Source organism: Motacilla alba, chromosome 8 (assembly GCF_015832195.1).
Source record: "Motacilla alba alba isolate MOTALB_02 chromosome 8, Motacilla_alba_V1.0_pri, whole genome shotgun sequence".
Classification (NCBI taxonomy): Eukaryota; Metazoa; Chordata; class Aves; order Passeriformes; family Motacillidae; genus Motacilla; species Motacilla alba.
Window position 1 is genome coordinate 26,989,477 of NC_052023.1, and position 25,835 is coordinate 27,015,311.

Below are 25,835 nucleotides of genomic sequence, written 5' to 3' on the forward strand. Positions count from 1 at the left end.
TTACCTTAAAAAGCCCTCTTATACCCAGGTAGGATCCTCCTGCACTCCCAGCTGTGAAGCACCAGCACTCACAGCCCCCTCAGGCTGTGAGAGGGTGAGAAATCACCCTCCCCTCTGCGACAGACAGTGAAACCCCATTTGACATGCAGTACAGGAGGGGACGTTGGCAGAGCTTTGGGCAGGACGAGGAGTTTTGCTCAAAGAAATGAGCAAGCAGGGAGAAATGGAGAAACGGAGAAACGGAGAATGTTCTCATGAGCTATGGGATGGGGTGGAAACAGGGATTTCCTCCTGCCTTTCAGCTGCAGCAAGAATTCCAAGTGGGCGCCAGACTTGGTTATAGCAGTGCCGTGCAGAAGAGGAAATCCTGAGGAGAGCCCAGGGTGGCTCATGGGTGAAGCCCCAGCTGCCAGGGGGATGTCACCCTCAAGTCCCCCCTGTCTCCTCTTGCAGCATCAGAACCCAAAGTGCCGTCGCCACTACAGGCCTTCCCAAGGCAGGGAGATGGCCAGATGCTGTCTGAACCCCTCCTCACTCCTCCCCCTCAAAGTTTTGGGCACTTTGGGGTAATTTCAGGACTGGAAGACACACAGGTCTGAACAGAGGTGGCTCAGTTTGTGGCTTTCTAGGTGACATCCAGGTAAACCTTTGCCCTAAGTAGACCCCAGCCACAAACATCCAGGCACCCATTATTCCAGTCCCACCGAGGGCCCACCCCAATTTTTGCCCAGGGGTTCCCACCACCATCCTCCCCCCTCAGCAGCTGCACACACCTGCTCAGAGGCCGCCGGGGCCCTTCCTCTGCTCCCTGTTGCCACTTCCAAAGTCCACTTCCACATGGGCCAGTGGGCAAAGGGCAGCCTCTGCTCCTCCACCTCGCGCCAGCCACCCACTCGGCTCCCGGGGGATTCCTGCTGCTCTTTGCATCCTGAGGGTCTCCTCTCCCATCACTTGGGTCTCCTCCCACCCAAGGTAAGGAGCACGCAGCCCTCCGAGCTCAAAAAAAGCCAGGTATTTCTCCTGGGGAGTTTTTTAATGCCATGAGGTAAGTAGGGGCTGATAGTGAAAGGACAAAGGTGAACAGCTTTAAGCTGTAAGAGCAGAGATTTAGATTAGATCTTAGGAGGGAATTCTTCCCTGTGAGGGTGGGGAGGCCCTGGCACAGGGTGCCCAGAGAAGCTGTGCCTGCCCCTGGATCTCTGGAAGTGTCCATGGCCAGGTTGGAGGGGGCTTGGAGCAACCTGGGCTACTGCAAGGTATCCCTGCCCTGTGGGAGGGCGTGGAATGAGATCATCTTTCAGGTCCCTTCCAACCCAAACCATTCCAGGATTCCACGAAGTGTCTTCCTCGATACATCCTCACATCTCTTAAACAATAATAATAATAATAGAATTAAAAGTAATAATATTAGTAATAATAACTAAATGAATGAATGAATGAATAAATAAATAAATATGTGAATAAATAAATAAATAAGTGAAACCTGATTGGTTTCATTCAGACCCAGCCACAGGTCAAGCAAATAAGGTCCATCCCACCATGTCCTCCCAGGGCAGAATCTGGTCAGGATGGAGCTGGGCTCCACCCCAGCACTGCCTCATCTCAGTCTTTACAACAATAATGGCCTTGTTCTCAAGTGACCAGAGATTCCTGCCCGGAGACCCTATCCTGAACTCCCCATGGCTCCTTGAAAACTGAGAAAATGAGCAAATTAAGGCAAATGATGTCATAGAGAACCACATTTAAAGCGAGATCTAAGGTCCATCATCTACCACCCAGCAGTTTAGTGATGTCTCACCTTCTCCCCCGTTCCCAGAGCCTCCAAATTACCTCCACTGTAACATCACAGCACTGACTGATTTGGGATTCACAGGCAGGAGAGTTTGCTTTGCATCACGGTGGCACTGTCAGAAACCCCCTCCTTTAATGATGTTGAAAGTCTACATATATTATAGCTTCAGACCTTGAAATTTCCACCCTGCTGGGAGAGTAAGAAATTTTCCCTGGTGATCCTGAGAAATAAGCACTCAGTCTCTGCAGAATTCAAGATTTCAAGTAAAAAAATATCCTTAGCACTCAGCCGTACAGAAATCCGACTGGGAGAAACACAAACCAGGGCAGAGCTGTCTTGGTGCTGCTGGGCTGCTGCAGCAGAATGAAATTAAGCATCTCCTCTTCATTTCACAGCTGCCCTTCAAAACTTCAGGAGGTTTTGAAGATCAGGGCTCGGGGGAAGCAAGACAGGATCCCTAGGAACTATGAGAGTCACACTTTAAAAATACACAAATTGATAGGATATTTCATTAATATGAATAACATAATTCCACTTGGTTTCTGGCTAATAATTTTAGGTTTTTTAGCCAAGAGGTGACTGCTGGATGTTTCCAACGTGTTTTCTAGCAACAACACAAATCCATACTGGGAGCCTGCAGGGCTCAATCAGCACCACATAAAGATGCTGGAAAGGGGAGTCAGTTTAAATGAGATATAAGGAAGGAGTTTTTTACAGTGAGGGTGGTGAGGCCCTGGCACAGGCTGCCCACAGAAGCTGTGGCTGCCCCTGGATCCCTGAAGTGTTGAGTGTCAGGTTGGATGGGGCTCTGAGCAAGCTGATCTGGTTGAAGATGTCCCTTGCTCACTGCAAAGGGAGTTGGACTGGGTGACCTTTAAAAGTCCTTTCCAACCCAAACTACTCCATCTCTGTGGTCCTCAGGCTGCTGTTGCCAGCCTAACCTGGGAGGTTTGGACTACAAGAAGATCTGGGAGCTTGTCTTGCATAAAAGCAGCAGCAGCTAGTGATGCTTGTGTTTGAGACGTGTGGAAACTCAATTCCTGCTCTTGCTAGGGAAGAAGAGGTGAGAAACTCTACCACCAGCACAAAGCTTTGAGCAGAAGTGGTTTAAAATGGATGGGGAACACCAACTTTAAGGCAAAGGCAGGACAGTGTGCTGGAAAGAGCCAAGGAAAGGAGCTGGGGAATGAAAAGTGACAGAAGAAAAAATGGAGGAAAAAGTCTCAGATGAGCTAGAAAGAGGGGAAGAAAAGGATAGCCTTTCAACGTCATCACATCTAGCCAAAAAATTACTATTTTAAAGGAGTCACAGCTTTCTTGGAATGGAAGCCCTGTGCCCTAGGACTGCCATCAAGCTTACAGGACTCTTGCAATGCAGGCAGCAGATAGCATTTGTCACAGAGCTGAAGGGACACCGCTATCACGTTAAAACATCACATTTTTCTGCTTTAAAAGATTTCACTGGTGTTGTTACAGTAACAAGATTAGGTGGAAAACATTTTTCTTCATGTCCTCGGTGTGTTTGTGCAGCTCCTTGGGGCACTGATCACAGGCAGCCCCAGGCTCTCAGGTCAGTCCCCCACGGAAAACCCAACCTCATCTGAAACCTTTGTAACCCAAGAGAAGAAATTCAGGTGGCTTCAGTACCTGAAGCTATTTTGAGGTGATTTATGTTGTTTCTACTTAGTTCTGAGATGAGCTTTATTTTTTTTTTTAAGCAGAGTTGATAGGAAGCTTTGTTAATCTCTGAGCTTCAGCCCCCTATAAATGTGAAATATATATATATATATATATATATATATATATGTAAACAAATGTGGTGGGGTTTTGGGGTTTTTTTGTTTGTTTGTTTGGGTTTTTTTGTTGGTGGTTTTTTTGTTTGTTTGTTTGGTTTTTTTGGGGGGGAGATGTTTTGAGCATCATGCAGGGCAGGAATGCAAGTAGCAGATGAGCTACATAAAATGTGAAAACTCATCTTAAATATTCTACACAGCAAAAAAAACACCAGCCCTGAACGTGCTGCCAGCCCTTGAGACATTTGGCAGCCCATTTCATGTCACACAGAGCAAGAAAACAAAACCCACCCAAGCTCAGGTTCCCAGACAGGCTGAGCACCTGCACCACATGGGGAGAGCCCTCATCCCCAATCAGTCTCAACGGCAGCTAATTAATAATTAGCTTGATAACCCCTCTCAGGCTCAAAGGGAAGGAGCTGTGAGAGCCCTTGCTCCATCTAGGGGGTGGCATTTGGAGCTTCCCAGGCCACAGGCACGCTGGTGGGAGGAAGGTGGTGTCACCTAAAGCAGCTGAGATGGGGTCTGCTCCCACCTACAAGCCTCAGCACCCTCCTGTGGGTGTGATCTGGCCATCGTGGGGCACTCCACGTTCTCCTGCAGCCACTCCGTGAGCTCCCACCCATGTTTTTGCACCTTCCTTCCCTACGTGAGGTTGTTTCCAGCTTGGATGGACTAAGCTGTCCCTCCCCAGCAGCGCCCTGCAGCACACAGCCACGTTCAGCAGCTTCCAGACACGCCTGGTAATTTCTGGAGACTTAGGCAAGAATATTAATTGCATTCCAGAGGCATTCAGCATATTAGAAAAAGCATTTTGTACCCCGCATTGTGTCTGGTGAAGAAACAGAGCTGCAAAAAAGCTGTTATTTGTGGAACTCAAAACACATCCCCAGTCTGGATGCACCAGAACCGTGACCTCAGCCTTCTGTGTGAGCTCCTCTTACAAAACAAATCCCAGAAACCTTCCTAATCTTGGTCTTACTTCATTCCCACTTCAGCCAACCCTCCTTAACTCTTGGCTGTGAATACTGAGTGCTGGTTACCTGCATCCCCCACCCTGACAGCAGAGGCTGTGCAGCTCCTGCATCCCTTCAAGGCTGGCTTGCAGCACCTCAGCAGCCTGGAGCCAGCAGGGGCAGGGATTGGGATGCACAGGGACCCACGGAGAGACAAGAGCTAAACCCAACAGCAGGGAGGAGAGTTTTCAGTATTCAGGTCCTCTCGTTTTCCTGTGCAACACCCCTTATGTTTTCCCAGCCATAAAATTGATGTTTATCTCTCTTCTAACTGCCTTACAGAGATCATTACACATTGCAAATGCAGCCATTTGCGGATGAAACGAGCACAGGCAGCCTGGAGACTGTCACACCACCCCTTCCCGGGCCACACTGCACTGCCTTACAACCTTTAAGCTGAAAATTAACATATAATGCCAAGGGACCCAGAAATATTTGTCAGGCAAATGCAAAAAAATAAACCAACAAAGCAGAGGCAGTTCTTCCAACTGCCCCACACCCCCCCCGCTCAACCAGGGAAAATTAATTTTTAAGTGGGGCAGATCCTGCAGCTATTCTTGTGGCATTAGGTAAAACCAAGCCAAAAAAAAAAAAAAAAAAAAAAAAAAAGCCAAGAGAAGGTTGTTATTCCTTGTCCAAAATCTCCTTGCTCTTAAATGTCCTTCTGGATCTGGCTCTGTTGGGAGGTGTGGAGGGCTCAGAAGGCAAAGAGGGGATGCAGATGTTAAAAGAAGAAACCCCAGTGGCCACAACTGTTGCCACAACACCTCCTGGTGCGTGTGCCATGGAGAAGCAGGGCAGGGATGCCAAGCTCTGGGAGGCCAGGGCAACCCCAGCCCTGCTCGAGCTGGTGCCCCCAGAGACCTCCATACCACCCCTCTCACCCCCAGGCTCCTTTCCTGGTGGCCATGGAGGGGTGACCAGACACAGACCCTTCCTCGAGGTCTCCATCAAGCGCCAGAGCAAGGAAAGCTGATCAGCTGGACAAGCTGCAGGGTGTCCTTTTGAAAACATTGCCATCTTGTGTCTCCTCAGACACCTGAACGCTGCTCGAGGAGCTTTATTGCAGGCAATCAGGGGCAATAAAGACCCGTGACAGTTACAGATCGCCTGGCTGTGTCCTGTTCCTACTGCTGCCTTGTAAAGTTGGACACTAACCCGTTTCCCTCATTTTTTTTCATCTCAATTTATGACTCCTCTGCCATGAAAAGCCACTTACACCCTGCACGGTTACATACACCGTATCCTCCAAGGCCAGTAAATCACGGTCTCCAGTCATGTCAAATTTTGTGAAATAAAGCTAAATTGCAGTGGTACTCAAAGGCGAGAAGCTGCAGAATTGAGAGAGAACAAGCTCTGCTTAAAGCCAGAAACCCTGCTGGCAGCCTCCCGTGGCTTGAAGAGGCGAGGACCACAAAAACCCCTCAGTGAAAGAGAAAATCCTGATAGCAGGGGGCCCACAGGACCCTCTGTGCCACCCCAGGCTGCCTCTGTAGGTCTTCTGTGGGGTAATCCCAAGAGTTGAAATAGTCCAAACCCAGAGGGTTTCACTCATAAACTGAGCTGAAGTCCCTCACAGCCAGGACACAGAGGGTTGGGAACAGGACAGAGCCAGGCTCCAGCAGCATTTATTCATTGAGGCTTGGTCCTCAGCCCGAATTTGGGCTTGGAAAGAAAACTGGGAAGCTGATGGGGTCATTGTTTAAAGTTTTGGGGATTGCTGGGTTGTTTTTTTTTGTGCAAACAGAACTTAGAGCAGTACTAACACAGCAGGGTTTCACTGCCGAGCCCATCTGGGCTCATTCAAAGTGCCGGGCACTGCACCAAGACCTGGGGAAACTGAGGACAAACAGACTTGACCCCAAACCACCCTTTACATTTTTCAGGGGCACGGTGACTTGTCTTTTCCCTTCTGCAGCAGAGTTAAACTTTCATGAAAGCTGAATTAACTTGGAGAAGAGCCAGCTCCAGGGACAGACAGCAACATGATGGAATGAGAGCAACGAAGACCCGGACCACTGCTGCTCCTGCTAATTCCCCTGCCTCCATCCCACACTAGTAATTTCCAGGGGGCTCAAATTGCTCCAGGCACTGCAGCTTCTCCATCTCACCATGACAGAACATCCAGCCTTGCAAAGGCACCAGGCACCTCTTTCACCATTTCTCAGGAAAACCCTTGCAAAAAAAAAAAAAAAATCCCAAAAAAAACCCCCAAAAACCCCAGAACCAGCAAGAAAAACACCCACTGCTATTTTGGAAAACTGGGTTTAGTCCACAGTCTCAGCTCAGGAGTCTTCTTCACTTCACAAGATGACCTCACAGCTCATTGCACGAGCGCAGAGCACAAGCTGCAAGCTCTCCAGGTGGAAGAATGCCTCCCTAGAAAGAAAAAAGATCCAAAGTACACACACACACACACACAAAAAAAAAAGAGGAAAATAATGAGCAGCCATGACAGAGACAAGGAAAATCACAAAACATCTCATGCCAGAGTCTCAGCTGATAAAAACCCAACGTGCATAGCACACAGCTTCAGGCTGGGATACACTTAGCCCTCTCTGAATGTTTAATGGGAGTATATGCATCAGTTAATCAGCAGCACAAGACACAAAGCGTTTTGTACCTCCTCGCCACGTGTTGTGCAATTAAAAGGCTTCTCATTCAGGCACAGAAAGAAAAGTCAAGGGACTTTGGCTGTGAAACATCCATTATTCAAAAGTATATCCATTATTCAAAGTTTTTCTTAAAATCCTATTGTCAGTTTGAAAGGAAAAAGAAAATGAGTTTCTGAAAGCTGTGCTCCGTTGATATTCCACGCCAATTTTTGCTGATTGTAAGTACTAAAACTCCAGACATTTTGAGGAACTAAAGAAATCCTTCACAATTGCTGAAAAAGGCAAGACCCTGTGGGGGAATGTTCCCCCCTCAGTTAACTCTACCTAGCAGGGGTGTGAAACACCCGGGCCAACAATGCCCCCTCCTTCCCCAAATTGCTCAGCGACCCCAGCGTGAGGCTGAGGAGCAGCTGTTTGGGAGGAGCAGGAACAAACTGCTCAGCAGGCAGCAACAGACCCCCAGCCCTGCGCCCCAGAGCTGACTGCACCCCTGATGCTGGAGGAGGAAGCCTGGGTGGGAGGCACAGCCTTCCCACAGCACTCAGGAGCTTCCACGCGGCGTGCCAGGGCTCAGCTGCAGGAGCTCAAATGGGAAACGGATCCCAAGGGTGCCTCCTGCCATCCAGATGTGGGGGAAGAGGAGCATCAGATCCCACAGAGCCCCCCCAAGAGACCCCTAGCTCTACCACAGCCCCTGCTGCCCTGGGTAGAAAAAGCACTGGGACAAACAGCCCTGCTCCAGGGAAGAAGCCACCCAGGAACCCCCTGGACAGTGGAAATATTCAGCAAGAGCAACAAACTGTGACCAATTGCTGACATTTAAATAAGTAGCCAAGGTTTTACCTCCTCTTGGAGCTGGAGGAGAGGGTGCTGAGCACCCCCTGAGAATCCAGGCATCGGGCACCTCTGCAGGGATGAAACAGGTCTTAAATCCAGGGGGTCAGTCCGTCCCCAGGCTGGAATCAGGTCCAGGGAAACAAACATGCTTGGCCGGGCCCAGAGCAGCAGGGTCTAAGGCCAGGCTGGCTGCTGAGCTGAGCCAGAGATTAGTGTTGCTACTCGAGGCTTAGAGAGCAGAAAAGCCCCCAGGCTGAGCTTAGTTAGAGCCCCAGCCCAAGGGTGGGGATGCACCAGAGGCACTTAGGGAGAGGCAGAGCAGCTAAAGGCTGCTGTGCTGTAGGGGCTGGATGTTGGAGAAAGAGCTGAACTGAAATCATTACTGAAGTTATATATCAGATTAAGAATTAGGGGCTAAAACCTGAAAAAATAATCAAGAGTTGTGAGCCAATAGAGGTGCTTATAACTTTAATTTAAATAAATATGTGAGAAAGAGGGATGGGAGCCTAAGAAATGCTTCTCTATCCTTGAAGAGGTAAGGCTATAACATGTAGTAGTTTCTCAAGGCTCAAAGATTCTTTTAGGCGAGTAAAGGAAGAGCAAAAGAAGAAATGGCAGAGGGAAGCAGCATTCCCTCTGTGATAAATACTTGTTGTAACTGAAATACCCTATAAGAATAAATGCTATTAGGTAGGCTTAAAATCTGCTTATTTGGGATTTCTGTATGTACAGTGTGTCACAGAAGTGTGGAACCTCCAGTGGCGTGACCTGAGCACAGCAAAGACACGAGTCCACCAGAGCAGACTGATGGGAGGGTGATGACTGACAAGTAATAAATGCAGTAACTTGGGTGTAACCTATTAAAGCCCTTTAACTCTGCTGGAAGCTCCGTGGGTGCCACAGGGTCAGGGTCCTGCTCTTCCACCATCACACTGACTATTTTCCTGCTGTCAGACTACCAACTTTAGGTGTTGCCAATAACTTGGGGAACAATTTGAGTGGATATAATGAATGTATAATTTAGCAGCCTGTGCTGACAGCTGTCTTTAAGCAGCACTTTTATCTAAAAGTACAATGATGCTTCAATAGTGGGTACCTGTAGAGTGCTTCCAGGGCACTAAAACGAGCTGGATTTTATCTGCAGGAAGGCGATGGCTCACAGCTTATTTGGACAAATTCTTTGCTGCAATAGACCATTTTCTGCTATTACCAGTGAAATAAGCTAAACACCCACTTCTTTTCTTCCACAATGAGAAGCTGTGCATGATGCGATGAATTTGCAAAGCTTTTCAAGGCTGGATGGGAGTTAAAAAAAACTTCCTCCAGGGTCTAAGGCGCTGCCAAGCAGGACTGGAGTTGCAAAAGGGAGCCGGGAGGGGTATTGCAGCACAGGCAGTGCTGGAGCAGCTCGCGGAGCCAGAGCTGCTGCCATGCTGGAACAGCAGGGCACGGCACGGACAAATTGAAGCATTGACAGATGAAATGCTCTGACTGTTGTGACTCCGCAGCCCGCTGTAGCTCAAGTTTCTCTCGTTAAGCTTCAAAGAGTAACAGCCAGCTCGTTAGAGGCGTCTCGGGGTCCCTTTGTTTGCAGAGGCTCTGACAAAGGTAACAGTGTCTGTAATGGCCCCTCCTGGGACCAAGCCGGGCTGCCGCAGGGTCAGGAGCACATTCACTCTCCGCAGGCAAAAATGCCTGGGAATGCGGCAGGCTGTGCGGAGGGAGGGCAGGAGAGCGCTGTGCCTTCCTTGCTGGTCACTGCTGGTGGCTGGATGGATTTCATTCCCTGTTCAAAGCACACAAACCTGTACCCTGCCGTCTTGCTGATTTTGGGCCTCATTTCAGCTCAGGCCTTTCTGTGCAGCTGCTGATGGGCACTGCTCTGACACACATCACCGAGTGGTTTGGCGCAGAAGGGACCTTAAGGCTCATCTTGTCCTACCCCTCTGCCATAGGCAGGGACACCTTCCACTATCCCGGCTTGCTCCAAGCCCTGTCCAACCTGGCCTTGGACACTTCCAGGGATCACAGGGCAGCCACTGCTGCTCTGGGCACCCTGTGCTTCACCCCCTCTGTGGCAGGGGCTCCCAAATGGGCACCGGGGGGACCCTGATCAGCCTCAGCTGCTCTTTGTACAGCTCAAAGTGGAAGAAGCAGCTGGAAGCGAGCTGTGATGCTCTGCTGCCATGGCCACTGACTGCAGCCCAGACACAGAATTAGGCTGCTCTCAGAGGGGAAAAGTGGCCCCCAGCCTTCTGACGGGGCTGAATAAGCAGTGTGAGGAGCCAGCTTACACCTGGAGGTGATGGCCTTTCCTGTGCTGGAGCAGGTGTGTGGTTGTGATATTTTGTGAAAATCCCTTTGCTGGGATTTTCTTCTCCTGAGAAGCTGAAGGGCCTCGGCTTCAAGTGTGAACAATTTGTTATCTGCTGCTGTGGAATGCAGCAGGTGCTTCCTCGGTTGGTCAGTGTGGGATGTTTCTGCTTGGTGGCCAATCCAGGAGGCAGCAGCTCTGGGACTCTCTGGGAGTCACAGAACTTTGTTATTCATTCCTTTCTATTCCTGTCTCGCCTTCTGATGGATCTTCCTCTCTGTTCTTTGTAGTACAGTTATAGTGTGGTCTTTTTTAATGTAATATATATCATAATATAATAAACCAGCCTTCTGAAATGGAGTCAAGATCTCTCCTTCCCTTCACCAAGTCCTGACTGCCCCGAAGACCCACGGCAATACAGGTGGCTGAAGGCTTCGTTTAGCTGCAGATTCAGTCAGAGGTGTTTATGGTGATGGCCAGGAGGCTTTGCAGGGAGGGAAGGGGCAGAATGGGGTGTGTGAAGGAGTCTGCAGCTGAGTCTGGGCTTGCCACTCTTGGGGTTGAAATAATGCAGGACCAGACCAGCTCCTGGCTATTCCTCGGCTCTACATCCTTGAGTGTGCTGGATGGTGACTATGTAAATATTTCTGTGGAGCCCAGCCATTACCTAAGGATTAAAATGCCATCAAATAAGAGAAAAAAATTATTTGAACACCTTCAAACATGCTCCAGGGGGGAAATGCAAATGAAGGAGCATCAGGATCCACTAATCCACTTCTAAGGCATTATCCCAACACATTATTCTCTAAGAACACAAGCCCTTTGGTATGGGAATGAGTGGGTTTTTATGGCATTGCCACTAAGCACATCACAATTCTGGCCTTGCAGTATCCAACCAGGAGTTAATGACTCCCTGGCTCCAACCCAATGAAAGAAGATTTAAAAGGATGAGGGGAAAATGGGATTTCTTGATTTAATATTTTTGTTTCTTAGAGAACCAGGACTCTGGAGTTCCTGTGCCAGGGGCCTAAATGCTCACAAAACAAAACAAAACAAAAAAAAAAGGGATATTTGCTAGGATAATTCTGAGGAATCTTCCCCATGCTTACCCCTTCTAGTTTGGAGACTGCTCCAACAGGGGGATGGGTATTACTGGGAAATGGAGAAGATAAAGGAAAAACTGGAAAAAACCATCTTCCTGGCTGGGACTTGGAATGCTCCCAAGGCACAAAAGATTCTTCAGAAGCAGCAGATTGGGAGGAAGAGGAGGATTTTTCTTCTTCCAAAACCCACTCTCACATGAAACCTCTCACCTGAGCAAGGAGAGTGAGGAAAGAAGATGCACCAGAGGTCTTGCGTGTGGTCTAGAGGCACAACCCATGTGCTGAGGAGGGCTTTTACTTCAGTGCAACTTTCCAGAGCTTCCTTGAAGATGCCTGGATGGGATAATGGGAAAAAATCCTTTACTGTGAGGGTGGTGAGGCCCTGGAACAGGTTCCCCAAGTGCCCCCTCTCTGGGATGTTCAAGGCCAGGTTGGATGGGGCTTGGAGCAGCCTGAGAGGCTGGAAGGTGTCCTGTGGGGTTTCACCCCCGGATTGGGGTGACCCCAAAAGATGGAAAAGTCTCTCCTCCAACCCGTGCCTTCGAAGAAAGACTCAGTAGTCTTCTGTTGTCTGTTCTCAAGGTAGTTTATTGTTGTTTATCTAAAAGATTCTTCTCCTGAGCTGCTGTGGCCCGTTCAGCAGCTCAGACAAAGGCACACTGCCCTCCCAGGGGCTGCTGCCATCTTTTATATCACACATTACGTGTTACATGTTTATACTTTTCCCCAATGCCTACTATCTATATTGAATGGTGACTTTCTACTCTAAACCAATCTGTGAGTGCCAACATCACCAAAGACATGGAGGCTAGGAAGGAGAAAGAAGGAGGACAGGGCACACCCAAATCCCTCCATCTTAGAACCCCTGACCCCCATGTACAAAACTTGGACCCCTGCGTACAAGGCTTAAAACCCCCCTGTACAGCACTCAAAAATCCTTCCTTGCACTTCGTGACTACTTCTACTACAATACCTAAACTTTTGTGACTTCTTGTTCTTCCTGCAAAGTTGGTAAATTGTTCCATGGGTCAGATTCAAAGCCACAGGGGTCTCTGGCTGCATGCCAGGGTCTCAGATGCTTCTGACCTGGGTCTGGAACATCCAAGAATGTCTGTGGGACGTTCTGAGTTCCGACAGTGTCCCTGCCCACGGCAGGGGTGGAATGAGAAGGGCTTTACGGTGCCTCCCAACCGAGCCCTTCCTGTGATTCTGTCCCCACGGATGGCCTCGATGGCCGTGTGAGCATTTCAGCTCCTCTCTGCTCCAGCTGCAGCTCCTGCTGTGGCTTGTGCTGCCCTTCAGAGCCAGTTCACATCTGGGCTCGCTCCCCTGCCACTGTGACCTGAGACTGCAGGAACAGCCACCACCCTGTGCAAAAGCTGCTCTGCTCAGAGCACCTCAGGCTGCACAGGGAGGTTTTTTCAAGCAAGTGGAAGCCGGGGTGTGACCCACTCTTTCTCTGTATATATTTAAATGTGTCTGTGGCACAGTGGAAAAACCACACTGTTGATTTCTGAAAGGTGCAGTGTTTCCAGGCCATGGGAACCCCCCTGCCATCAGGGATGTGCCGGGTGCTGCCATCCAAGGAACACCTCTACAGAAAGGAGCAGCATCCCCTCCCCTCTGCCCCAGCATAAGGCTTTGATGTAGTGAAGTGAAACGTTCTGCTAAGCTAAGGACCTGTGTTTGATGCTAACTTTACAAGCAGGAGTGCATTAACTCCAGGCTGTATTGAAAATGTCACTGGTGTACCATTCACACAGCCCATGTAATTGCCTCTGCTGTGGAGCAGGAGGAGGAGGGTGGCATGGATCGAGGTTTAGAAATTATTCCTGCAGCCTGTCCCCTTCTCTGCTGCTGTCTGTATGAACCTCAGAATATTGCTTCATTCCAATGGCTTTGTCTTGGGAAGTTCCCATCTTTCAGAGGAGTGGAGAACTTGGCATTTCAGCTGGTGGCTGCTGCTGAATATTGCAGGAGTTGGGCACCCTCACTGCAGCTGAAGTGAAGGCTGAGTGGCACAGACACTGCTGCTCACAACCAGAGCTGCTGCCCTGGAGCCCGTCAAGGGACCCTGAGCTCCTCTTTGGTGAGACAGCTCTGTGACAGGGCCAGCTCAGGATGCTCCCCGCTGAGGGAACGGGGAATTGACTCACCACTGCACGTGGACTGTGGTGTTTCAGCACTGAACACGTTCACCAGGAATTTTACATTCTGGGTAGGAAGTTTTGTGCTGAGCAGTTCTGACCTTTGCACCGTGTCTGGGTTTAGTTTGTAAGAGTTGCCTTTCCTGCAGCCCCTGACACCTTCAGACTGTTGAAATTCAACAGCCTGGGGCTGCTGACTGAATCTCTCACTGGCTGCAGCCCAGCTGGACCCTGTGTAACCCTCACCTCCGTGGGGCCTGCATGCTTTCCCCTGCTTAGAGGGAGGGAAAATCAAGGTGCAAACCTGAAATGATCGCCTCAGCTTACACAGACAGGTGCCAAAGAGACGAGGTGCCAGCTTTTTGGACAAATTTTTTGACTGCTGAAATACCCAGGTGTAGGGCTGTGCTTCATGTGCCTGAGCAGCTGCTGTTGCTGTTTACATTGATTAAGTCCATGTCCAGTGGCCAAGAACCAGTGAAATTGTGCCACAGGTGGCAGCCAATTGCACCTTGTCCTCATGCTACACCTCCAGGGATCTGCTACAGCACCTGCCTGAAGACCTGGGACACAAGGAATCCCAAATGTTATAGGGCCAAAGCTCTGTTGAGCTGAAGCCATGGTGGGGTTTGCTATTTGAGCCTGTTAAAAGATGTAAAAATTCTTGGTATTTAGTCGTGTTTTTACATTTTTAACAGCCCACTGTTAGGATAAACTTCTCCCAAGCATCACTCTCTGCCAAAAATGACAGGGTAAGGGGAAAAAAGTAATCTGAGGATTGCAAGGCAGCGGCTCAGGCAGAACTAAAGCCCTGAACAAATGGACAAAAGCCTTTGCAGTTTTGGAAAACAATGGCTCTGTATCCTCACCTTCTGATCAACGACACGCTCTGCTGCCACAGCTTTAGTGCCAGTCACACCACTCACTCTGCTTCCCTGCCAAAAATCCCTTATTGGATGGGTGTCAGGAGAGAAATCCCATCGTCCTGCTGTTCTCTCTGAATTAAACATTTGGTTTCCCTGTGTTTTCAGGAAGAACCGTGAACAGCTCATGCTGTGTCTAGTAACAGTCCACTTAGCAACTGCATGAGCTGAGTGTATTTCCCCCCTTCATCTCCTGAACGTGACTCCTCAGGCAGGGTCTGTGCCTTCTCCATCGGCAGAGCTCGGCATCCCTCACCCACAACCAGGGGGCCAAGGCTCGAAGGGGGCACCCTCTACAGCACACCCCTGGATCTCCACCCACACTGACCGATGAGGGAACACGAGCCCGTTCCTAAACCCTTGCATCCCTGCATTTCCCTTACCTTCTTTCCCTTGACACGGGCCAAAGGCTGGGGGAAGTTGTGAGCAGCAAAATTCCAGATGGGCAGAAGATGGCAGCAACAGCCCAGCAACAGCTCTGCTTCACTGGCTCGGGATTTCCTCTCTTCGGGAATACCGGTGTGGTTGTGCAGAGGAGAGAATTTTCACCCCTTTGGGCTTCAGGATTGTGATCAAGGCACAAGAGACGCCTGGACTGGAACACCAAGGGAGATGGCTCAGCCTAAAGAGCTTGGTGTGAGAAGGATCATGTAAGCATTGAAAGGGGCTCTTCCTTTGAATGAATGATCCACCTTCCTGGGTGGATCGTTACAGGAGACTTCCATGGATTTAGCTCCTTAGTGCAGGTAGATTTTCTGCATCATCTTCCTGCTACAGGCGATGCTGTTGCATGAGAGGTGGTGGGAAATGGGCAGCCAGCATTGAGGAGCAGCAGTGCCAGGACAGTTTGGGATGTTTTTTTCCTTTTGTCTTTGATCACTGCAGGAGGCTTGTGTGGATTTTAGCTTCTGGGTGCAGGTACACGAGGCCTTGAGGATTTTAACGTTGACATTCCCTTTCCCCAGTGGAAATACTCTGGAAAAATGAGAAACTCACTTTTTTAGAGCTCTGAAAAAACAAGGCAAGTGGATCCTGAACACTCCACTGTGATGGGGCTGTAGGCTGGGATGGGCTGGCAGACACTGGAAGTGGCATGTGGGAGAGGAGGGAGCTCTGAACATTACACTGCCTTGCATCCTGGATTTAACCTTCCTCTTTTCCTCCATCTCCAGAGTGGACATCTTGTACACTCTTTGCAACGTGCGTGTAACTTTGTTTATTCCTGTTCTTAGCAAGGTTCACTGGGATGGGGCTTTAAACAACTTTCAGCTGTGCTGCTGCTCCTCCTCTGGAAGATCTTGGCCGAGCCACCTGTATAAATTCAGTGTCCACATTTGTTAAAGGGAGCCAAAGACTCCTTCTTGGTAAAGAGCCTGGAGATGTATCAGTGAAGAGAGGGAACTTTTTCTTACTAGTGCAGCATTTAAAGGGGCTGATTCGAAAACAAGGACCATGCTGTTGTAAGGTGTTGCCCAAATAGTATGAAAAATAAGCAGGTTCTCATGTTGAGGAGGTTTTCAGGGCAAATGGACAGGACAGAGGGTTTGAAGAGGGGGGACTGGAGGCACAGTCAAATTCCCAGGGCAGGGCTTTCTCCAGGCTGGGAAGCTGGTGGCCTGTACCCTGTGAGTGTTTGTAGAGGGGACAAGGAGAGATCCAAAGTGAAGGGGGTGCTGGAAGGGGAGATGACTGGAGCTGAAAGAGGGGAGCAGAGGAACAGCAAAAGACAGGCAGGGCAGGTAGAAGCCCCCTTGAGAAACATGACTCGATTTACTTCCCCAGTGTAAGGGTGTTAGATTATCCTCAGTGACCCAAAAAGTGCCACACAAGCCTTTGCAGTGATCACTGGACTTTGTGGGGCTGCAGAGGAGGGCGTGGGGCATCCCACACGACCAGAAGCTTTGCCAGTTTGGTAGCCTTGAGCATCTCCTCTTCAGGAGGCTTGTCCCAGAGCCTGCAAGAGGGAAGACTCCACCATGCTCTTGCCAGGGCAACGTTTCATAAAGCTCTTACAACTAAAGCCGAAGAGCATCTTTGGAGTGCTCCAAATGTTGGAATGGGAGCAAAGATCTTCAGTGCTAGGCTTGGGGAGAAAGCAAAGGAAGGCATGGAGTGGGGCTGAGCTGCAGGCACAGCTGGGGGAGCCCGAGGGTGCTGAAGGGGAGAGAGGAATGATGGGGAAAAGAGAATGGGAAAAAGGAAAGGATGACTTGAGAGGCAACAGGGTCACTGCAGCCCCTCACAGTCCTGCTCCCAGCACAGCACCCCAGGGCACAGCTGTGCATCCCCAGGGACTGAGCACTGACTGGTGCTCTCAATGTTGGGTAAATATAAAAATTCTGGGTAAATATTTAGAGTATCTAAGTAGATCTTTACAGCTTCAGTGAACCACACCAGATGAAAACTTTGCAGAGGAGCATTTTGCCTTCCAAAAGCGTGATTTTTTTTAGAATGATTTTTAATTTTTTATATATTTTTTGAGAGAATTTGCCTTTGCAGAAGCCTGTGGTGGTTCCCAGCAGTAAAAAAGGGCTGCGTGATGCCATCACAGTGTGTCATCACACCGGTTTTCCCAAAGGGGAAACCAAACATTCAGGGGTCATGGGCTGAGTCAGAGCTTGCAGAGCCAGGGGATGAGAACCCTGATCTGCTGACTCTCCACCCCACAGTTTAACCACAGCTTTGTCCCTTCCCCTGGGGGATCCCACACTCCCAAAGCCGCGCTGCCTCTTGCGCGTGATTTTTGGAGAAAACTATTTTCAGAGAAAATAACGTGCTTCTCGGGCTGAAACATCTTATAATAACTCTCTGTCCAGAAGGCAGGCGGGAATGCATGTGGGGGAGGGATGATGAGACAAAAAGTTTGGGGGTGGAGAAATCACTGTGGCTGTTTGTTACAGCTGTGACCCTGAGAGGAAGAGCAGAGCCCATCCAGCAGTTACTGCTGCACACAGCAGCTGCCTGACAGAGAGCCAGGGCTGGGGTTAGGTGTGGCTGTGCCAACGTGGCTGTCCAGCCTCTGTCGTGCCAGGTGTGGGGTAAACTTGGCTGGCTGATTGTTCTGGAGGCAGCTCCCGGTTGGCAGCGGTGATCACACCACCTGTGCATCTTTATCTGGAGTGGAGCAGCGCATTTGCACATGAGCACCCTTTTGTCTGGTACTCAGGATCAGGAAGAGAGGTAAACTCCTCTCATAAAATCCTGCAGGAGCTCTGAAGAGCAAATGGGGCTGAGAGGATCTGTGCCCTGATCAGCGCTCCAGTGGATGTGCCACAGTGCAAGATGCACTGTAACTCGATGAGTGTGAGATTTTCTGGGTATCCCCTTTTTCCTTCCAGGATTAGCTCCAGTAGGTGGGATTTTAGTAGCTTAGGGAGACAGTGTCTCTCTTACTAGGGTCATGACCACTGGCCCTGGTGCCTTGTGGTGACGTGAAGGAGAAGGGAGCAGGCTCTAGCTGAGTGCTGGTACCATTTTTAGACATACCAGGTTGTTAGTAGATGTCACGCACAACTTGGATTGGAATCCTGCAAAAGGGCCATGAACTGGCTCTTCTCTGGGGCAAGTGGATTTTAAAATATCAGCTGTGGTCATAGAAGTGCTGAGACTACACTCCCATAGAAATACAGAAGTAGGAAGGAAAATACCCAATGCAGCTCCCAGATGCTCAGTATTTCTCAGGCAAAAATCTGCACCCATGCACAGGAAGCCCTAAACATTCTGGACTGCACCTGCAGAGAGGAGTGGGCACTGCACATCTGGACAGTGGAGGCTCGTGGGAGCATTAGCCATGGTCTGGGAGCCCAGGCTCCTGGAATTCAGGCTGTACCTCTGCAGGGCAGTCCCTGCAATTCAGGCTGTCCATCTGCAGGGCAGTCCCTGCAATTCAGGCTGTACCTCTGCAGGGCAGTCCCTGCAATTCAGGCTGTCCATCTGCAGGGCAGTCCCTGCAATTCAGGCTGTACCTCTGCAGGGCAGTCCCTGCAATTCAGGCTGTCCATCTGCAGGGCAGTCCCTGCAATTCAGGCTGTCCATCTGCAGGGCAGTCCCTGCAATTCAGGCTGTGCATCTGCAGGGCAGTCACGGCGTGGGCTCTGTGTACACTGTCCTTCACATCTGCCCTTGCCAGGCATCAGCCCTTACCTGCGAGCTCAAGTGGACAACTTGAAAAGCCTTTTGCTGCACTTTGCCACAGGGAGTCTGTCAGCTCATTTCATCCATCAAATAAGCACAAGGGCAGCAGTAATTGCTCCTCGTCTCTGCTGTACAGCCCTGATTAAAAACCAGGGGCACAGCCACCAAGTGTCATCGCTGTGGTATTCTCTGCCCAGAGGAACAAATGCTGCTTCCCACCAGCTTCCAGCTTCCCTCCCATGAGCAAGGAAGGTCTCACCTGAATGTACCTGCCATGAAGGCAGATGCAACCAGCTTGAATGTCTGTGAATGACCGTGTCCCTGCCCAGGATCCCTGTCTGGGGGACAGACAGGTGTTTCTTGGCTAGCAACGTAGCAAACAGGATGGTCAGCTCCACCTTTGAAGCAGCTCAGATGCAATTGAAATGAATCCCTTGTGGAACCCTCCTGGCTTCTGCTGAACCACGACACAGATGGCTCTGGCTCACTGCATGCAGCAAAAGCCACTTAATTACAGCAGCATCTCAATTTATTTGTTTTGGATCATCTTTATTAGCCATTGCTGAAGCTTGTAATTAAGGGAAGAGCAGGGACTGTAAAAAGAGTACCATCCTATGCTGCTGGTATTTTCCTGCGCTGCAGCAGCTGAGTGTTGCTCCAGTCTGCTCAACACCTGCAGGATTCTCCCCTCCTGCATGGACAGCACTGCTGTCACCTGTGCTCCAAATTGCCTGCTTTGTTCCTGGAAAAGCATGGCTGTATTTTTTTTTTCCTGGGACACTTTTAATTGACTTGGGTAGAATATCTGATGCCCCAAATGCCCTTTAGGCACAGCATGAGCAGCAGGTACCTCCCGGAGGTAAAACAAATACTCAGGTAGGTTAGTACTCTCTCACCCAGTGGGAGAGAGCATCAAAATCCTTGCAGAGATCCTGGCAGCAAAAATGAAGGCCTGAGAAGTGAGACCTGAGGCTCACATGGTAACTCAGGGAGCCCAGACCTTCTCCTCAGGAGAGAACATTGCTCAGAAACACAAAGCTACATCACAGCTCTCACTGTGGCTGCTGTCATGTGCTGAAATCCTTGTGCTCACTGGAGGTGTAGCTGTTCAGGAGCCTCTTCTCAAGTGCCCAAGATGTTTCTGTGCTTTTCAGCCTGCCTCTGTACCACTGTCCCAAATCTCCTCCTCGCAACCCTGCATCTTGATTGCACTCCTAGGGCTGCAGGGCTGCTGTGACCAGCACCACACAGCTATTTTCCACCATTCCTGCACTGAGACTCAGTTTTGGTTTGTGCAGCCCACTTCTGGGGTTCCTACATCTTATTTTAAAGGTGGCCTGAACAATCACAAGCATCAGCAGAAAGCTTTAATGATCTCTGTGTTTTTAACAGGGACTGAGTATCTCATCCATGTCACCATGCCGCCTGCTCCTGCACCAGGACCCACCACGGCCTGTGGGATGAGCTCTGCTCCCAGGAGGTTCACAGGTGAGTGGCAGGGATGCATCTCCAACCCAGCATCTTTGCAGGTGCATTCCTCGTGGGACACAGGGCTGGACTTCCTTTGAGAGCTGGCAGCTCCAGTCAAGCACTTTTGTGTGGTCCAGGAGGAAATTCCCCAAGCTGGCATCCATGCCCTGTAAAAGCAGGAGAAGCTCCTGTTTGTGGTGCAAGGGAATGTGCATCGACTGTCAGGGTCTGCTCACAGGACAGGGGAGAAGGCTGGATGTTGTATCTCTGTGTGTGTGAGCTGTTACCAGCTCCAGAGCAGCATTTTTCCTTTATTTATTCAAATATCTCAGGGAACAATAGGCTGCTGGGCGGGGAGGAGAGAGGAGGACTTTGCTCCTCCCTTCTTCTGAAGTCTCAGCATCTCACAGTGCTCTTGATCGCTCCTGTTGGGTGAACGAGGCTGTGGTAAATGTGGAGGTGCAGCGTGGAGAACCCCAGGGCTGTGTTTGTGATGAAGAGCCATCTCCAGGCTACACCAAGCGAGGTTATTTGTGTCCTGGTACAGCCTTTGTTTGCAAACAACAGCCTCTCTAGGTAACCACACAGCAGAGCACAAGTGCCTATTTATTTGCATCTGCCTCTGCTCACAATAGTGAAGGAAGGGAACCCATCTGTTTGGGCAAGGGAGAACAAAAATACAGCAGAGGGAAGTTGGTTACATTTGTAATACAGGAATCCCAGAGAAAGAAGTCCATGTTTCTGGAGATGTAGATAAATCTAGTGATGACTCTTTGCTCAAAGTTCAAGCCAAGTCATCTAACCGGGAGCCTGACAGAAAAATAGAGACAAAAACATCTTTCCTTCCTTACTGCCCTCATTTCTTGCTCAAAGACAAAACCCAAACCTCTTTGGCCAAGTTACAGTCCAGTAACTGCAGCCTTTCACTGACCCCGTGTCCATCCCACGACCTTTTCTGCACTGACTCATCACAGCATCTGCTGCCGTCACCTCCCCAGTGTCCTGGGGACCAGCTTTAGCACCAAAAAAAGGACCTGTTCAAAGGCTACATTTTTAAATGCCAGTCCCGGGCTCCCTAAAGATGATCCAGCCCATGAAGAGAAAGCTGGCAGGTTTGTCACAGTGTTGCCTTTGCTTGTTATAGTCAGTCGGAGAGTTTTACAGATCTGTTCTGAAGGTTGCTGGAGGCTGGTTATTTTGTTTTAAAGTCAGGGCAGCAGCAGACAGGCACCCACTATTAAAAGGAGAAATTTGAAAAAAAAAAGTCATTTGGGCTTTAAAGCCAGCTGACTGCTTTTGACAGGCTGAAGGATTTTTTATGTCTGGGTATTCCTGACCTGCAAGGTGAGGGGATGTGTTGTCATGGGAGAGGATTTGAGCAGCTCCCGCAGACAGACAGGAACCTCCACCTTCTTTAACAAGGGTTCTGTGCTGACTTGTGAGAGCCTTTAATCAGACTTCAGGTACCCTGGCACGGCCACATAGAGCCATTCCTTGAGCTTTGTTTCCAAAGTTCCAAAATCAGACCTTTCTATGCCAGCACCAGCCTTTCTTCATTTCCCTCCTTCCCAAATCCCATGGAGTGGGGAAAAATTATATTTAGTGCTTCATAAGCCTTCACATTTGCTTTTTATAAAGGGGTTGGGATGAAGGCACACTTCACCCTAAGAACATCCCATTGGAAGGATAAGGTGCTGTTATCTCAGGTTGCTCCCTTAGTCTCCTCTGAATAGTTTTGTTTAGGTTGAGAGAACATTTCTCAGCAATTACATAGAAATTGGCCGGTTTGGTGCACTCCTGACACATGTTGCAAAAATATTTGACGTGCCGTAAAAGCAGTGACTCAAATGAGGAAGAAAAATGTTTCTCAGCCAGAAAAGTCATGGAAGTGAAGAGCTCACAAGGGTTCAGCTGCTGACCCCTCAGCCCAAACTGTCCACAGCATCACCAGGGTTTATATTTGCATGACCATCTCCCAAGACTGAGTCATAGTTCCTGCCTCGAGTTGCTCCAAAAGGCTGGTGTTTCAGGCAGGGTCCACATTTCAGTCTGATCCACACAATAGGCAGGAATGGCCCTTTCTCTGCTTTCGGCTGGACTTGGATTACCCAGCACGTATGAAAATTAGACCCTAGCTGAGTAAACAAATATTGATCTACACAACCTCAGGTCACAGCTGAGAAGAGCGTTCTGAAGGAGTGTATTGAAGGAGCAGGATCACATCAGAGGGTATAAATGCAGGGTGAAATTCAACCCTGCTCCAGGGAGTTTGCAACCTTAGTACAATCAATAGGAGCATCTGAAAACGCTGGTCTCATTTGGGTGACAAAAACCCCGTGCCTCTGAGCAGCTCCTCCTTTAGCAGCTGAGTGTAAGAAAATAATTAATGAACAGTCCAGAGCTGCTGAAAGCAGGAGAGGGGGGTGATGCTGAAATAGCTGTGTGGGCTATAAGTGGATTGGGATGGGAGCAGAGGCACAGCCCGTGTGAGGGGAAAGCAGGGCAGTGGGATAGACTTGCTTGAGATGATTAATGCCGACCCACACCCCATCATCATTCAGGGTATGAGCGCTCCTTTCAGACTCGCGCTGCTGAACGTGCTACGTGGTAATTTTCCAGGTACTTGGCCATTTGACTTGAGGGTTTTTTAAACATGCAGGATGAGATGTGATGTCTTGTGAGCACTGGAGGGGAGGCAGCAGAGTGGATTTTTCCCAGTGTGGTGAATTAAGTAGGACGCGTTGCCTCCCCAAGCAGAGTCCCTGACCTTCCCATGTCTCTGTAGGGTCACAGTTTATTTGCTAACACCTTACAAAAAGCCTGAACTGGCTGGTCTTTCCTCAATAGTCTGAGCTTTCCTCCAAAATCCACATTGTGATTTCGGAGAAAAACTCAGACTATTGAGGTTGGTGTATTCCAACCAATAAGGCTGACTCATTGCAGGCCTGATCCCTGACCAGCAAAGTCTCTGGGATTACCAAGAAAATTACTTTCCAGTTAAAGGATGGTTTGGGTCGGAAGGGACCATAAAGATCATCCAGTTCAGCAAACTGTCTAATCAGATGGGTTTTCCCTGTTTTCTTCCCAGCAGGATACAAGGACAGGAGCAACCATCCATCAAGGCACATTGTCACCAGCGTGGCAGACAGCAAGCCCCAGGTGTGGAGGGGACAAGCTCTCACAAGCTCACATTTTTGGGCCTGGTTCCTGTTTCACGTGGCAGCAGGGTCGGCCTCGACCCGGAGCCTGCCCCAACAGAGCAGCTTGAAAGGGACTGTCGGGAGGAGAACAGCTGAGAGCCACAACGATCCCGGCGCGTGTATAAATAGAGCCGGAGCTGTTATCCTGATGAAATGAGACCAGATGTTTCTCCCAAATCCCTCCTCTCTGCTAGTGAAAATTATAGTTTAGTTACAGCAGGGCAAAGCGGGCAGCAAAATATTTTCAACCAACTAATGCCGGGAAGTCAAAGGGGCAAAATGCCTCACTGGGGTAGGGATACCATGCCCTGTGAGGCTGCAGGGATGGATCGGGCATGGTCAGAGTGGGAACCAGAGGAGTCCCTCGCTGCCTTTGTTCTATTTTTCTGTTTCCTATCCCAGTATTAATGGGCTGAGTTTTAAAGCCCATGATGCGGCCGCTTTTGTGAGGTAGAAATCCAGTGTCAGCACATGTATCCTGGAGGCAGTTGGCACGAGATGAAGGAGGGACGGCAGCAGCAGTTAAAACTGGGCCTTGGCTCTTTAATATTTAACTTTCCCCAGTGCAGGGTTTTTTTTTAATCAGTTTGTGCATTATCTGCCATCCCCATTCAAAGAGGGTTTTAGCACAGAGATTTCAGTGCTTAATCCCAAGGGCAGGGAAAGCGGAGGAGCCTCTCTGAAGGTTCCAGGGCTCAATCTGGCCTCAATTACACCAGCCTAAACCAGCAAAGAGTGGCCACCACGGACTTCGCTGCGACCGCATCGGGCTGCAGGTAACAAAACTGGGGTAAATACGGGGGTCAGTCCCGTATCTCTCCAGGAGACACCTCTGGTCCCTAAGGCTCCATCCAGAAGGGAGTTCCCAGGACGATATAAACATTGTCAAACTGTCTCAGAATAAACGTCCACCTTGGGCAACAAGCAGGGCCTGGCTGCGGCCAGCTGCAGATGCTTAGGAAGGGATATCGGAAGAGGGAGAGTATAAAGTGATCCTTCCTCCGGCATTTCCTCCTGGCTCCTGGTAATCAGCACATGAGGGACTTCCTAAGCCGGAGGTTGCATGAATTTGTGTAATCCCTTTTGGTTTTTTTTTTTTCCTCGTTCATTTATACTTTTGGCCACCATGACATCCTGTGGCAATAAGTTCCACAATGTAATTATGTGTTGTGTGAGAAAGCACTTCCTTTTGTCTGCTTGAGACCTGGCTCCTGAACATTTCTCTCCGTGTTCTTGTGTTGTGAAGAAAAGGGAAAAAGAATTCCAGGTCCATACTAGACCTCTCTTGACCTCTCCAGACTTCTTTGTCTTTATTTGCCCCAGGTTTTTTTCTTCCAAACTGGAGTCGCCTTGTTTTTCTAGTCTTTCCTCCTCATATGGTATCTATCCCATCACTTCCACTGTCCTTACCGCCCTCCTCTGTGTCTCTTCTCATTTTCTTATTGCCTTTTTTTTTTTGAGATAAGATCACTGAAGTGAGACTTGCTCACTTCTGAAGACATGAATTCATTCTCCTGGAAGAAGGTCAGCTCAAAAGCTTTCTTTTCTCAAGCCACACTGGTAGACTTTGAGTTCTTTAACAACACACACAGCAGTCTTGGGCTTCATGAAAATACATGTGCAGCTCTCTTCAAATGCTTGGATTTAACCTATTCTGAGCAAACCCCCAGCCCTAATTTAACTAGAGTCTGTGGGTTAAAATGACATCCACAAGTCCATCAACTAATGGGGCTGGTTTACACGAAGGGAATTTCATGCATGTGCTTATATTACTGCTCATTTATGCCTTCACAAATCCCCTGAGCACTACTGGTGGAGAAGACCCCCAGCCAGAACAGCTGAACTGGTGAGCACGAAACTTGGGAGTCTCTGATTTCCAGGACATCTTTATTTATAAAATATGTCTATTTTTGCTCCTGTCATGCCCGCAAAACCAGCCTTCCTATTTTAGTCATCCCTGCTCTTTATTATTGTTTATGTTGCCCTGAACCCCACGAATAAAGGCTGGAGAATGGATTTTGTCTTCTGCCCCATGTGAATTTCAGAAACCACACTAGCCAGTCCTTCCAGACCTTGCTGTTAGGATGGCTTGATCATACTTGCAGATACAGCCAGTCCTCACCTGATGGGAACCAGTTGCTGCTGCCTTGTGCCGCTCCTGCGTAAACGCCGGCCCAGGATTGTGTGGCAGCTTTTTAAATCTCCACTTTTGGCGGAAGCTTAGCAGCCACATCCTCCCCTCACTACAGGCCAGCTCCTCTCCTGCTTCTCAAAGCAGCTTCATCCCCCTTTCCCCCCGTGTCTGCTTGTGTGAGTTTCCTGCAGCAGGGAAAGAGCCCAGGCTCGATGTCTCTGGGAGGCTGGTGGCAAGAACGGGGCTGTGGGGAGAGCAGGAGAGAAAAACTTTGAGGAGTTTATTGGATTGTGTCCACTAAATGATAAGCTGGGAGAATATGTACATTTTATATTATCAGGAGCATTGGGAATGAGC

The 25,835-nt window shown here is 49.4% G+C and overlaps 1 long non-coding RNA gene across 1 annotated transcript; it reads left to right on the forward strand.

The window, feature by feature from the left end:
* The first annotated feature begins 13 nt into the window (after nt 1–13).
* LOC119704124 lies at nt 14–23,401 on the forward strand. Its single transcript, XR_005257843.1, has 3 exons — nt 14–972; nt 20,067–20,162; nt 23,236–23,401. It is a non-coding gene; the product is annotated as an uncharacterized LOC119704124 (long non-coding RNA).
* Nucleotides 23,402–25,835: the final 2,434 nt, after the last annotated feature.